The 12,575-nt window shown below is 37.0% G+C and overlaps 2 long non-coding RNA genes across 7 annotated transcripts in view; both read right to left on the bottom strand.

The window, feature by feature from the left end:
* LOC148223969 (uncharacterized) overlaps positions 1–12,575 on the bottom strand; it is a 134,416-nt gene that overhangs the window by 12,706 nt on the left and 109,135 nt on the right. The gene's annotated exons all lie outside the window — the stretch shown is intronic.
* The window catches only part of LOC148223970 (uncharacterized), an 82,914-nt gene that overhangs the window by 2,069 nt on the left and 68,270 nt on the right, over positions 1–12,575 (bottom strand). For all 6 annotated transcript variants that reach the window (XR_015803208.1, XR_015803209.1, XR_015803205.1 and 3 more), the window contains 2 exons: positions 9,300–9,400; positions 842–931 (listed from right to left, as the gene is read on the bottom strand). This is a non-coding gene — a long non-coding RNA (uncharacterized LOC148223970). The remainder of the gene's footprint in view (positions 1–841; positions 932–9,299; positions 9,401–12,575) is intronic.

The raw sequence follows: 12,575 nt of genomic DNA on the forward strand, positions 1-12,575 counted from the left end.
TGACCAACTGGTCACAGCTTCACTTTAAGGAAATGAGTCATAAAGAAATGAAAATGATAATAATTATAATGGCAGCCTATCATTCAGGTTATTTAGGATACAGAATGCTGCAATACATATGGAAACATTACACTTAAGTACTTTGTAACAAAATAAAATTAGGAAACATTCCAGAGGACAGTCTTTTGTAGCCTTCCAATCCCTTAATTGAAATACAGACAATGCCTATAAAACTACAGGTCAAAAATATGTTGATGATCAAATAAATCAGGTGTAGACATGGAAACACAGAGGAAAAGAGGTAAAATTTGTTAAGAATGTTGCACCCTCTCACTAAAATCAGTGTCTGATACTCGTGATCTACTTTCCAAATTTTGAACTATCAAATAAGTGTTTCGTTACTCGTTACAAAATTGAGACATTCAATCAAAATCTTTAGAGGAGGAAAGATTAATCTATTGTGAATTCATCTTTGGGTGAAACATTTAGCTATAATAGCACAATACATTATTCAAAGCTATTGCTATATATACATGCTAAATACATCTCTCTGTATTTAACATTAAAAGTACTGTAAACTCATGGCCAAGACAAGAATTACCACTTCTTTGGCTATGGCCACGCAAGACTTTTATAGAATGAGTTCAGCCAAATTTTTTTCAAAATAATTTGTTCAGCCTTGTAATTTTTTTTCAAGATATCAATTCATTCTGCTTTCCAGGGCTTCATTAGTCTTCCATATCCCTTTTTATACTCAGTGCCACTGCCCTCAGTTCAATTATTCTCCATTCACTGCTAAACATCAAGCCTTAAGTCACTGTAAGTCAAATCAATGACTCACCCATGCAAACGACTCCACTTTACACTACAGATCATGTAAGAGATCTTTAGACTTCAGATCTTCACACTTCAGTGGAGCTATGAAAACAATCTGAAGGAGAGGAGGACAATTACAATAGGATACTTATGACTTGGACCAAAACCAATCCTGATACTGACTCTATTGGGAGATGATACACAATGTGATGCAAACTTGGGTGTCCTGATGCTTTAGCTAGGGAAAACTCATTCAGCTTCACTGTCTCCCAGTCAAGAGTTTGGTAAGGTTTAACCCACACCTGAGGCAAAGGTAGTTTGTTTTGATACAAAGGGATTTGATTACCATGTAAGATCTTTTAACCAAGGAGTTAATTTATCATTTCTTTTTCTACACCAACATTACATTCAGCCAGATATGAAGTCTCTGCAAACTGCATTCATGTGAAGTTGCTAACCAGTATTGATCTCTGTACAATTTTCATCAAAATAGAAAAAATATATTAGAATAGCTCCTAATATCCATTGTTGTTCATATAAGTACACACATAAAAACCACATACACACCTATTCCCTTCCAACTCTTTAGCACACAGCTTAGGAAAGACTCACAGAGAAATCTTCTCCAATCAAGATTAAAGAAATATTATGATCCTGCTTCCCTTTATCCTGGAAAATAAACCTTAAAAGTTCAGCTTTCTTGCCTACTGAGCTCTTGACCTCTTTTTCAGGTTGACAAAAGATACTGCAGTACCCAGGCAGACACAAAAGGGCAGAAGAGGATCTTACTCATTTCTTAGTCTATGAAATAAAAATTCACTCATGAGTAACACATGAGCTCAAGATTCCCTGTATGCCCAGATCCATTTTTTTCATGGCCACATAGACACAGCCTTGACAACAATCAAATGGGGGATCTATGCAGTAACAAATTAATCTCTTGCAGATAATTGCAGCACCCCACCTAAAATTTCTGAATGGTGTTGTAGAAGATCAAAGATTATGACTAAATAAAATAACAATGGACCACAGAACAGTCGACAGGCAGCAGCAGCCTTTCATATTGTGACTGTAGAAAATTGTTCACATTTCATATTGCATATCTGAAAACTGTGTTTTTAGCTGTTCCACTCATTTTACAGCTGGGGAAATGATAACTGGTGTAATAATATTAATGTATAAATACTCGTATATTACCTAGTTCTGAGATACCAAAAATATCTCTTCAGTTTCTAAAAGGAAGTGATATCAGAAAGACATCTGCAGTAGGTTTTTCAGACGTGTTGGAAATAAACTATTTGCCATAGAGAGCATGGAAAATTCCACCACCTTTGTCTGAATACTGGTAATATTGCTTAATAGGAAGCACTGAGTCACAGAAATTTATTTCATATCTAGGAACAAGTCTGGTAAACAGGTAGGTCATCTGTTTATGTAGCAAGACACTTCGGGGAGAAAAAATCCATTAGAACTTGTGTGGTGAGGGCAAGGAGGTCAGTGGGTTCCCAGCATCCAACCTACTTTTTCCAAAATTCATTATGAAACAGATAAATAGAGTACTCCACGTCTGAGTGGCCTCACAAAAGAAACCTCTACCCAAAAAAAAGAGCCAAAGTTCAGGCTAATTTTTATTTGCTGAAAGAACTGTATTCACAGCTCTACAATGGCCCTTAGACTTACTAAGAGTGAATGGAATAAAACGGATGCAGCCTAAACTGAAAATGAAAGAGGATGACACATGAATATTTCTGTCTTATGTATAGCCTCTTTTGATAGTAAAGCAAATTACAGAACATTCAAACCCAAGAATTCTACCAGATCTATTTGGGATAGATTTAAAATTCTGAAAACCAATTATAAGTTAAAGGATAAATACAACCATAAAGAATTGATCCTGAAAAACAGATAAATAAAATGCAGCACATTTTCCTAACTGCATAAACAACAATATATGTGTGTGCACAAGAATCCAATAGGTACAATCAAGACTGATAGAGCAGCATGCTTCAGTCAAAAAAACCCAAAACAACAGTAGTATTTTAGCTTTGCTGCAAACTTACATTCAAATAAGTGTAACAGCTACAGAATATTCTCACTAGCATTTATAGGTCACTAATGATATTGCTGTACAACATCTCACGCTGCTCCATCTCATGTGGTCCCTCAGTCCTATATGTAGTTTGCAGGAAGGGGAATGGTTTGTACCTATTGAGAAAAGAACTAGTGAGATGGGTACACAATGTGAATAGTTGCTTTGCATAAATGTGTTAGCCCTTAAAGTTATTTTTTGGTAGATTTTGCTGTAATCTAGATGAGAAGTGACACACGAACCACTCCCTGTCTCCTTCTGCTCTTTTTTTCTACACACCAAATCTGTCACATTTACCAATGACATGGGAGAATGCCTTGGGACAGCTTTAAGAGCTTTGACAAATGTAGACAGGTCTCCATTTCCACACAGAAATGGTAAAATGTCTGAGTCATAGGCAGAGGAGTAAAGAGAAATTTAGTACAGGGAAAGGTACAATCAAATCACTCATCACATCATGATGTACATCTGTCAGAAAACATTACTAGAGATACGTCAAGGTTTCTTGACACTGCTCCAGAGCAGAGTCATGATTAATGTTGAAACAATCCAGGAAAAAAAAAAATAATTGGGCCACTTTAGCAAGTAAGCCCCAAATATTTTATTTTCACCTGTTGTCAGGCAAGAGGCTAATTCTTTGAAGAAGAAAAATAAGACAAACCCTTTCATCATTGAAAAAAATATCAATTTTTCTTCTCCTAGTTACATAACAACAGAAAATTTTAGAGAATTGCATCCTGCTTTTCTTCCTCCTTTGGGTTTTAAATTCAAGCTCTCCTTTGAATTAAGTCCTCTGACACAGAGGTACAGAACTAAGCAAAACCACAGCAAATTAAAAAAAAAAAACAAAAAACAAAAAACCAAACCAAACCAAACAAACAAACAAACAACAAAAAAAAACAAAAAAAAAACAAAAAAACAACCAAAAAAAAAGAAAAAAAAAGAAAAAAAACCCCAAAAAGCAAAATCCCAAGCAGAAACAATACCGCCCTCCAAACTTTCCTGTGTTTTTCTGCCCCCCTCTGTGCAGAGGAGCTCCTTCAACTTCACTTCTAAGTTCTTCGTGATTCTTAACCAAAGTTCAGATTTAGCCACCTTAAAAATAAGATTCCATTTATACCCTCAAATAGTTTCTTGAGGTTTATAATAGTTGCTAAGTGAGTTTCACTAACATAATGAATTCAGATCAAATATACCTGGCCATAACATGACTATTTATTAACATTCATATATTACAGAGAACACAAGCTGGATCTCATTTAGTCGGGGTAAACCTGCTGATGAATAAGTCAGAATAATTCTACAGAACAAACCTGGACAACAAAGAAATTCATATAACCTTGTGAGACTTTTTCTTGTAACAAAGAAGACTGCTCCTATTTATCTGTGAACACGCCTGCTAAACAGATACTAAAGACTAAATACACAGCCAGATCCCTCTCACCTTCCCGCACATTTTCCTTCTTTTTAGCCTACAAATAGGATTTTTAGATATTTATCTCACAAAGATTAATACATTTCCACTATAAATCTAGCTCCTGTACTGCTATGTAAGTTACTCGAGTGTTCCATAATGAAAACAGAAGTATAAATTGCAACTGATTAATTCAAGGTGCAGAACTGGAGAATGGATTGCAAAATATTTCCACAGATTTCAAAGTTATAGCTTTTCAGATACACCCTGCTGTACAGTCAGTCACATTGCAGAGTTCAGATCCAGATTTATAACGTGCTTATGTGCACTGAAAAGACTTAATCATCAGCTTTTCCTCATAAAAGCCTTACAGTCCCAACTTCATTTAGATGCAGAGAAGACAGATTTTTCAGCAAGACATTTGCCTTTTTCCTAATCCATCCATCCAAGGTTCTGTCTGTTCAGGAAAGGTTCCCTATTCCAAAAAACACTTAAGCCATCACATAGTTTCCTCAGTTATTATATCTATATGTCAGACTCTGAAAGCCATACTAGAGCACAGACAGAAAAATTTCATGGTCATCATCTTTATTCAGAATTTCTCTATTCCACCAGGGATTATTCTCTTCCCCTTCTTCTAAATTACAGAGCAATTTATTAAAATTATGTACAATATTAACCAAAAAGAGATCACTCACAGATATGAAATTAGCTCTGCTGTTTTAATTATTTTTTTTTAATAGCAAGAATGTTCGTTTATAAATCTTTGTCTTTCAAACCCATTGAGAATTCCAACAGCATGGGTAATTCTAATTTTTTTTCAGCAGAAAGTCCACAAATTTTAACCAGTATATGGTCAAGCCCAGAATTTGTGGCTACTCAGTTGCCTCTTTGCAGAAGCAGTGAATTGCAGGATTCTGCCCAAAACCTGTCTGCCTAGACTTTATCCTTCATCAAAGTTTACCTGTGGCCATTGCAGGAAACTGTTCCTTAAAACAGAAGCAGTAGTCCTGATGCACCAGCACCAGCCTGATCCATTAGTCCATGACATCATACCTTGGCACTGAGCCTTGGCTGAGAGGGAACACACCAGATGCCAGCAGCTCATCCGTCTGCTCTACAGCTCGACTACACTTCGGGCAATCATTTCTGCAAATCTTTCTCCTTCCCTTCCCAGAAATATTACCAAGCCATCAGTGTCCCTTCTGGAATACCAGTGAAGACAGCTATGCTGTCCCAGGATGTATCCTTTGTATGCAGCACAATCTGCCCCATTAGAGGAAACCACAGCAGTGGTTGCAAGACCATCATCTATGCCACAAGACTGAGATGACACGAATATTAAATAATGTCCTATGATAACTGAAAATGGAAGACTTTACATTGAATTCAGCAAAGTTTAAAAAGTATAGTTTTTCAAAAAAGGAACAAAGGTAAAAAAAATTGTAAATTTATTTTTTTCTTTCACGAAGATGATTTTTACATGCAAATGGTCAGTTTTCCAGTCTTGAAAGTTTATAACCATTAGCAAAGGTGCAACATAAACCTCAAAACAACCCTTCCCACACACCCTCTCCAGCACGAAAATTCTTGTAGTTTGTATTGCCACATGCCAAATAAACAGTACATTTAATAAAATAGCTCAGTAAAGTGCTGGCTTTGGTTGATCACCCTTTAACTTCCCTTCTACAAGCTGAAGATTATGCTATTCTACATTGACATAACACAGATTATTAACTCTCAGTCTTGGTTTCTGTTACAAAAGATAAATGTCGAAGGAGAAAATATTTCTTATATCTTTCGATGTATTTGTTTTGACATGTGATTTTAGTTCTCCCCTGCCACTGCCCACAAAAGCACAGGCTTGGATTGTCCTGCACAGTCTCTTTTTCCTCTCCTTAGATGTTGCACAGATTTATTTTTAACTTGTTTTTACATTATCCTGTATGCACTGATGCTCTTTCATCATTGGATATTTTTCTGGAGAACACTGCAGTGTGAACACTATAACGGTGACCACATGCAGACACTGTAGCCATAAGCAGCATGTGGCAGCCTCAGCTAGTGTACACAAGATATTTCAGAAAGTCTTTCTAGCATAGTGCATGCACTTTGTCTGCAGCTTCCAGACAACCTATAATATAGCACTCAAGGCAGCCAGGGCTTTTATGGGAAACACATGGTAAGCGAAAGTCATGACCTACTTAGTAACTAGAATTAAAAGAAACTTTGAAAATATGAGTCCAGCTACTTTTCCTGTTCCCCTGAGAAGCAGAAGTCATGCCGTTGAAGTCAATGGAACTACAGCAGCGAAATCCTAATAGTACCCCCAAATTAAGGCTGCTGAATAGCCTTGATAATGATTACTGAATAAGGAAAACTAGTATTTTGATTCACTGGTCATTCATTTGAATAGATACATCAAAACCGCCTCATCTGCAAGACAGACCATATTTGCTCCTCCCTTAAGTGGTCCAAGCCATTTTTAGGTGATTCAAAGAGGTTTTGGGAGGTTCAAGGAGGTGTTACAGAACTGTATCTGCCCCCAGGCTGGATTCTCTAGCATTCAGTGGTATCACACTTCCCAGCAACACTGCCCTCTCTTGCATTTACCTGTTACTGCCTTATCCCATGATTCAAGTTAAAGGACCCATAGTGACACTAGTGGCAGAAAAAGAGAATACTAAAGGCTGGTTTACTCAAAGGAACTCACTGGACAGCCTGTCCCAGGTTAAGGGAACACAGAAGCAACACTTGAAGTACTTTCTCTCCAACTGCAGCAGCAATCTTGACCTAGCCATTAAGAGTTTTTCCTAAAGCATGTAAATTGTAGGCCTTTCAGGGAGAAGGCAGCTTTCAAATCATTAAGCAGACAACATCTTTTTACAAGTAACAACAGTCATCTTTCAGTTGCAACTTTTGATTAAACATCCACTGAACACAGTTTGGTTCCAAAATTATAGGCTTCTGCACGTCCTTGCAGGTAAGGTGCTGAACACTTCGCAGGCTTTTGAGGAAAATAATACTTTGGGAATGTTGGAAGAATGTACTTTGTAATTAGTAGCTTAGCACTGATGACAAGTTGCAGAACAAAGTATTTCTGCAAGTTAAAAAAGGAAATCTAAAATTAATTCTCTGCAATCCAATATTAGGCAATGATGAAACCATAAGGTGGGGGCTGTCACAAGCAGAGGAATAGAAGGGAACAAGTACAATGGTAAATCCCTGAGCCCAGTTAGAAGGGAGCTACAAATTGACATTGGCAAATTCCTCCCTTCAAGCCACATCCTGTGCTTCTATTTACTTGCGGGGAAAAAAAACCAAAACCTTACACAAACCCCTACTAACAAATGGAAAAATCCCACAATGTGCATTACTGGAAAAGGTCAAAAATAGCACATGATCATTCTGGGGGAGCAGGAAGCTTTCTACTTCCCCATCATTGCAGAGAGAAGAATGTAGTCTCCCACCAAAACCACCAACTTCCTGCATACAGAGAAGAAAAATCACTCCCAAACATCAAATTGATTAGCATAGCAGAGCTTACGTAAGATAATGCTCTGCAGAAACGAAAAAGAAAGGTTAAAAAAGGGCATCAGTAGCACAAGCAAAATTCCTGAAACTTAATACAGATTTATTCTTCCTATCTTTATTCCGTCTGCTAAAGCTGCACACTGAACAATTGCATTTGAATAGGACTTGCTCATCCTCTCCAGGGAATCAAAGCAGAAGGAAATCTTACTGCTGACTTTAGAACCACATTAGTTTCCACAGCAACAGGCCCATCACAGACACACCCCTGGGCAGCCACGGGAACAGCCTTGCAAAAAATCCAGACCCTGTTTGGAGCAACTGCACATTTCAGAGACCAGTGCACTTCATACAGAGCTGCAGGACAAGAATGAAGCCTCTGGACAGTCTAGGGCTTCACCAAAGCTCTCACCAGCTGACACAGTCTGCTTCACATCACTTGGGTGTTGCATTTGGAAATCCATCAGCAGTGCTTTGCAAGCAAGAGTTCCACATCTGACAGAATGAATCTCCCAAATACCAAATAAACAAAACAAGACAAAAACAGGGGCTTTGGAATATTCCCTCTAAAAACTGCTTCTCAACAAATATCATGAGCCCATCTTCTCCAGTCTCTGGAACTGTTTGCTCCCATTTTTTCACCCTGTGTCCCTAGGACTCTCAATGCCTTGGCTGATGTGCAGGAATCAGGGGAGACTGATGATGATACAAGTGAATGTGAATTTATACACATATTTGCCCAAAGACAAATGCTTATTTCTGTAGGCAAAATCAGGATACACTACCTTGACTTTTAGCAATGTTGCAGAAAATATGATCGCTTCTGGCATCTGGTACCCTTTTACTTTTTTATCTAATTATTTTTCTGTGAAAAAAAATATATATATTTACAAAAATAAAACTTTTTGATAATTAATTTAAATGGCCTCAAATGGGAAATAGTTTTGTCCCAGATGATCCACAAAACTTACATTTTAAATGAGAAAAATGTGAACACAAAGGAAAAATAAATTTTCTTTGGCCTTAAATGTATAATTTCTACTGATTAATAATATCTTTTCGAATTTACTATCTTGGGAAATCATATTTGCTGAAGACAGCATAAAAATATTTTTACATTTTCATAATACTGTCCTGGAAGGCAGTTTGAAAACATAGGAGAAAGAAAGAAGGCATATGTACTCCAGTATAACTTTGCAAAGACAGACACATTGGCTTATTTTTTTCCCCTAGGAAGTCACTGAATACTTGTTCCTCTCAGCAAAATGGTCTCTGGGGATGTTGCATCTGAAGGATTTCAAGGAAATGATGATCAAAAAACATTCAATGCCATTTCCTCTACCACTTCACACATAGAAAGACTGCCTTTTCCAGATGGAAACAGAGTTCTTCATTTTGTGCTTACTGGGTCATGTAAATTTTTCTTAAGTCACATCAAGAGATACTTACACTGCCAATTTAACCTTATTTGTTCTTTTAAAACCATTTCAGTTGCTGGGTGGAGGTGTGTTTGTGGAGGCTAAATTAGATCTATTCTGAGACAAAGCAACCTGCAGAAAAATAACAAAAGCATATTAGATTTATTATTAATTACAAAAGAAAAAAAAAACTCTCTGATCTATGTTGAGCTGGCTACTACAGAGAAAAAAAAAAGATGACAGGTATTATTTTACTGAAGGAGCTCAGCCTGTGACACCAGCCTTGCCCAGAAATCCTGTATGGAATAGAAGCATAATTCAGGTCACCTGAAGAAAAGCAAATTCAGAAAGTAGTGAGGAGGAAGGCAAAGTGCAGGGGGATAGAATGTGCTCCAATTTTAATCTTAATGCCAAAGTATTTATTGAAGTACTTTTACATGCAAAGTTCATTTCGTTCACACGTCCTTCAAAGAGATCTTCACTTTTGTCCTGATCAAAAAATAGGAGGAAATATGTCATGTTTTCCAGCAACTTAAAAAGAGAAAGAAAACAAGAAAAATTAAAAAATAAAAAGAAAAAGGTATTTAGCATGCTCTGTTCTTAGCATGAAGTTAATGTTTATTACCACAGCCACAGTGCACAGCATTGAGATGTGCTACTCTTACTACCAGGCTAGTTTGTTATCCACACCAGGCACTTCTGCATCCCATTCTAAAATATTGACACACAGAACACAGGGATGTACAGATTTTTACAGAAAGACTACTGGGATAACTTTTATTAACAATGGAAGGAACAAACTTGTCAAAAAAGGAAAATCTATATTTCTCTATCTGCGGTTTCTCCAAGCTTCTGGGTGTGGTACAATTGCCCAAAGCAGCTAATCTGGAAAAAAACCCCATCTTAATAGGATTTCTTTCTGTATCAGATGAAGGGTCAGATTTTATAGATATGTGTCTTCCAACTGATATTTAACCCAGATAACATGAGCATAACTACACTACACTTAAGGCTATGCCTTGAGTTATTCAAGACACTCATTGTCCTACATAGAACATTCCAGACTCAGAAAAAGCCATTTTCAAAATGTAGTATGTGCAAAAGCATCAAATAATTTTAAAGCCACCAGTTGTGTCTCTTTTTTTTTTTTTTTTTTTTTTTTTTTTTTTTTTTTTTGTGTTATTCTACACAGACTTTTGAGGTCTCTGCATTACCCGTTCATACCCAGGAAGCCACTTGGATTAAATCACAGATCACTTCTTTCCCACCATCCCTTGGCTGTCTGAAACACATACTTTCTTTCTAGCACTTAATCACGGCTTTGCAGAGAGTGAGGAGGAGTAGAAGGGCAACAGCTCAGTGTGAGTCAGAGCAAATACAGCTACTGGCTCCAGTGCTGGTAGCTGTACAGAAGGTATTTTCCATTTTCCTTTCAGAGCAATTTGGCTCTGTTTACTTCATAAAAGGTGATCTAAGTGTACTGGGTGATGGAGCTTAAGTTCTTTGCTGACGATCTTAGAACTGAAAGGGATGTTTCTTCAGTACAAAAGTAAGCAGAGTACTTCCCAAGGCAAGGATTTTTACCTTAAATCACATTAGGTCTCCTAAGCTAGAAAGTGTCTTGACGGTAATGATGCTACTTTGTACTTCCCTCTCTTTTAACCACTAACAGTAATGTAATAATAGTTCCAGTTTTAATCTACTAGGTCACTTAAAATTGTCTACATGCAGTAGCAACACTACTCTCCAAATAGAATAGAATAAAGTAGCAAACCCAAATCCAGCAACAGCTGAAGTAATTTTACCACTTTTCTCCAAAAGACTTTATAGGTCCCAGATCAAGTCATGTGAAATACAGCATTATACTCTGTGCAGAGAGTGGGGTGACAGCAGTCAGAGCTCTGTGAGGAATGTGCAAAATATTTTTTGCCAGTACTTCCCAGGCAAATAGATTCAGATGTAATGAGAACCCTACTTCCTCTACTGTCATTTAATATCTACAAGAAAATTCAGTTGCATTTCAAGTATTCTCTACTGCCTTCCTTTCTCTGAGTTTTTTTGGTTGGCTTTTTTTTGCCAGACTCGTTCCCTCATAAATTTCATTGTCAGTCACTTTTGCTGGAGAACTCAAGGTATACTTACCATGAGGGGAACCTTCATCCCTTAATACCAGTAATGAAAGTGTGTTAGGTTCTGCCAAAATATTCAGTCTGCCCTTTCTTCTCAGGGAATCACTTTAATTATTTTCTTCCTGTCACAGACTGAAACTTCTGAACAAAGTGTGATTTGTAGCTCAGATCAGATGCTTATAGGGCTACATAATTTTACTGAACTTTCAAGAAGAATTTATAGACTCTGTAGAAACTAAAGCATTTTAAATAAGTCAGGCCAATGACTAAAGCAGTGTAACAAATTTCTTGGTCGTCTTTCAGAAAATTTTGCTTACCCTTCTGATATCCTCCCCAGACTGTGGGCATACCTCATCTAAAAGTAAAAGGCTTTTCTTTATAAATGTCTAGTAAATGGAATTTTGCCAGTCCTATATTGACTTTTTTGTATCTTATATAGACCGTAGATGGCCCATAGGAAAATGAATGCTTGTTCTATTGGTTTTGCTTCTGTCTATCTTAAAACTGCATATGACAAATAGTTTTCATTATGTTCTTTTAATCTAAAATTATGTCACTTTTTCTATCATATTAAATCTTCAGATAATTTTTTATGGCAACTGCAGTCATGTTTGTTGATTGGCTTGTAATCATGAAATTCAAAGTCACTTTTACCTTTAAGAATCCTACCTGAAAATTATATCCATTTGCAAGAGCTTTGCGAGATTTTTACAACACAGATTTAAAGCTGACAAACAGAAACACAGGACTGTCATAAGCCTTACTGGCTAAGATACTTAAGCCTCTCTGAATATTCAGCTGAAGGCAATTATTTTGCCTTATAGTCAGTTGGTTCTTCTACCCTTTTTGCCTCTGCATTTTGATCAAAATCTAGAGGCCTCTTACAACATCTCCTGGGGCAACAGGAATTTTTCTTGCTCTTGGAGTGGGCTACCAGTGAATTTGTTTGGAAGTCTAGCCTTATCCTAAAAACTCAAACTGGAAGGCCTGCAACATTAAATCTGCTCTCAACTCTGCACAGAAATTATTGACTCAGATAAATGAAGCCTGTACTCAGAGACATGCTTAATTTTTTGTCATTTTTTTTCTAATTGATTAGGCTGTGTAACTCCTAACAAAGCAGAGACTGCAATGCCCATGACATTTAGACAACCAGTTAAGGTTAGTTCAGTGTGAAA

Source organism: Sturnus vulgaris, chromosome 4 (genome assembly GCF_052056855.1).
Source record: "Sturnus vulgaris isolate bStuVul1 chromosome 4, bStuVul1.hap1, whole genome shotgun sequence".
In the NCBI taxonomy this organism is placed as follows: Eukaryota; Metazoa; Chordata; class Aves; order Passeriformes; family Sturnidae; genus Sturnus; species Sturnus vulgaris.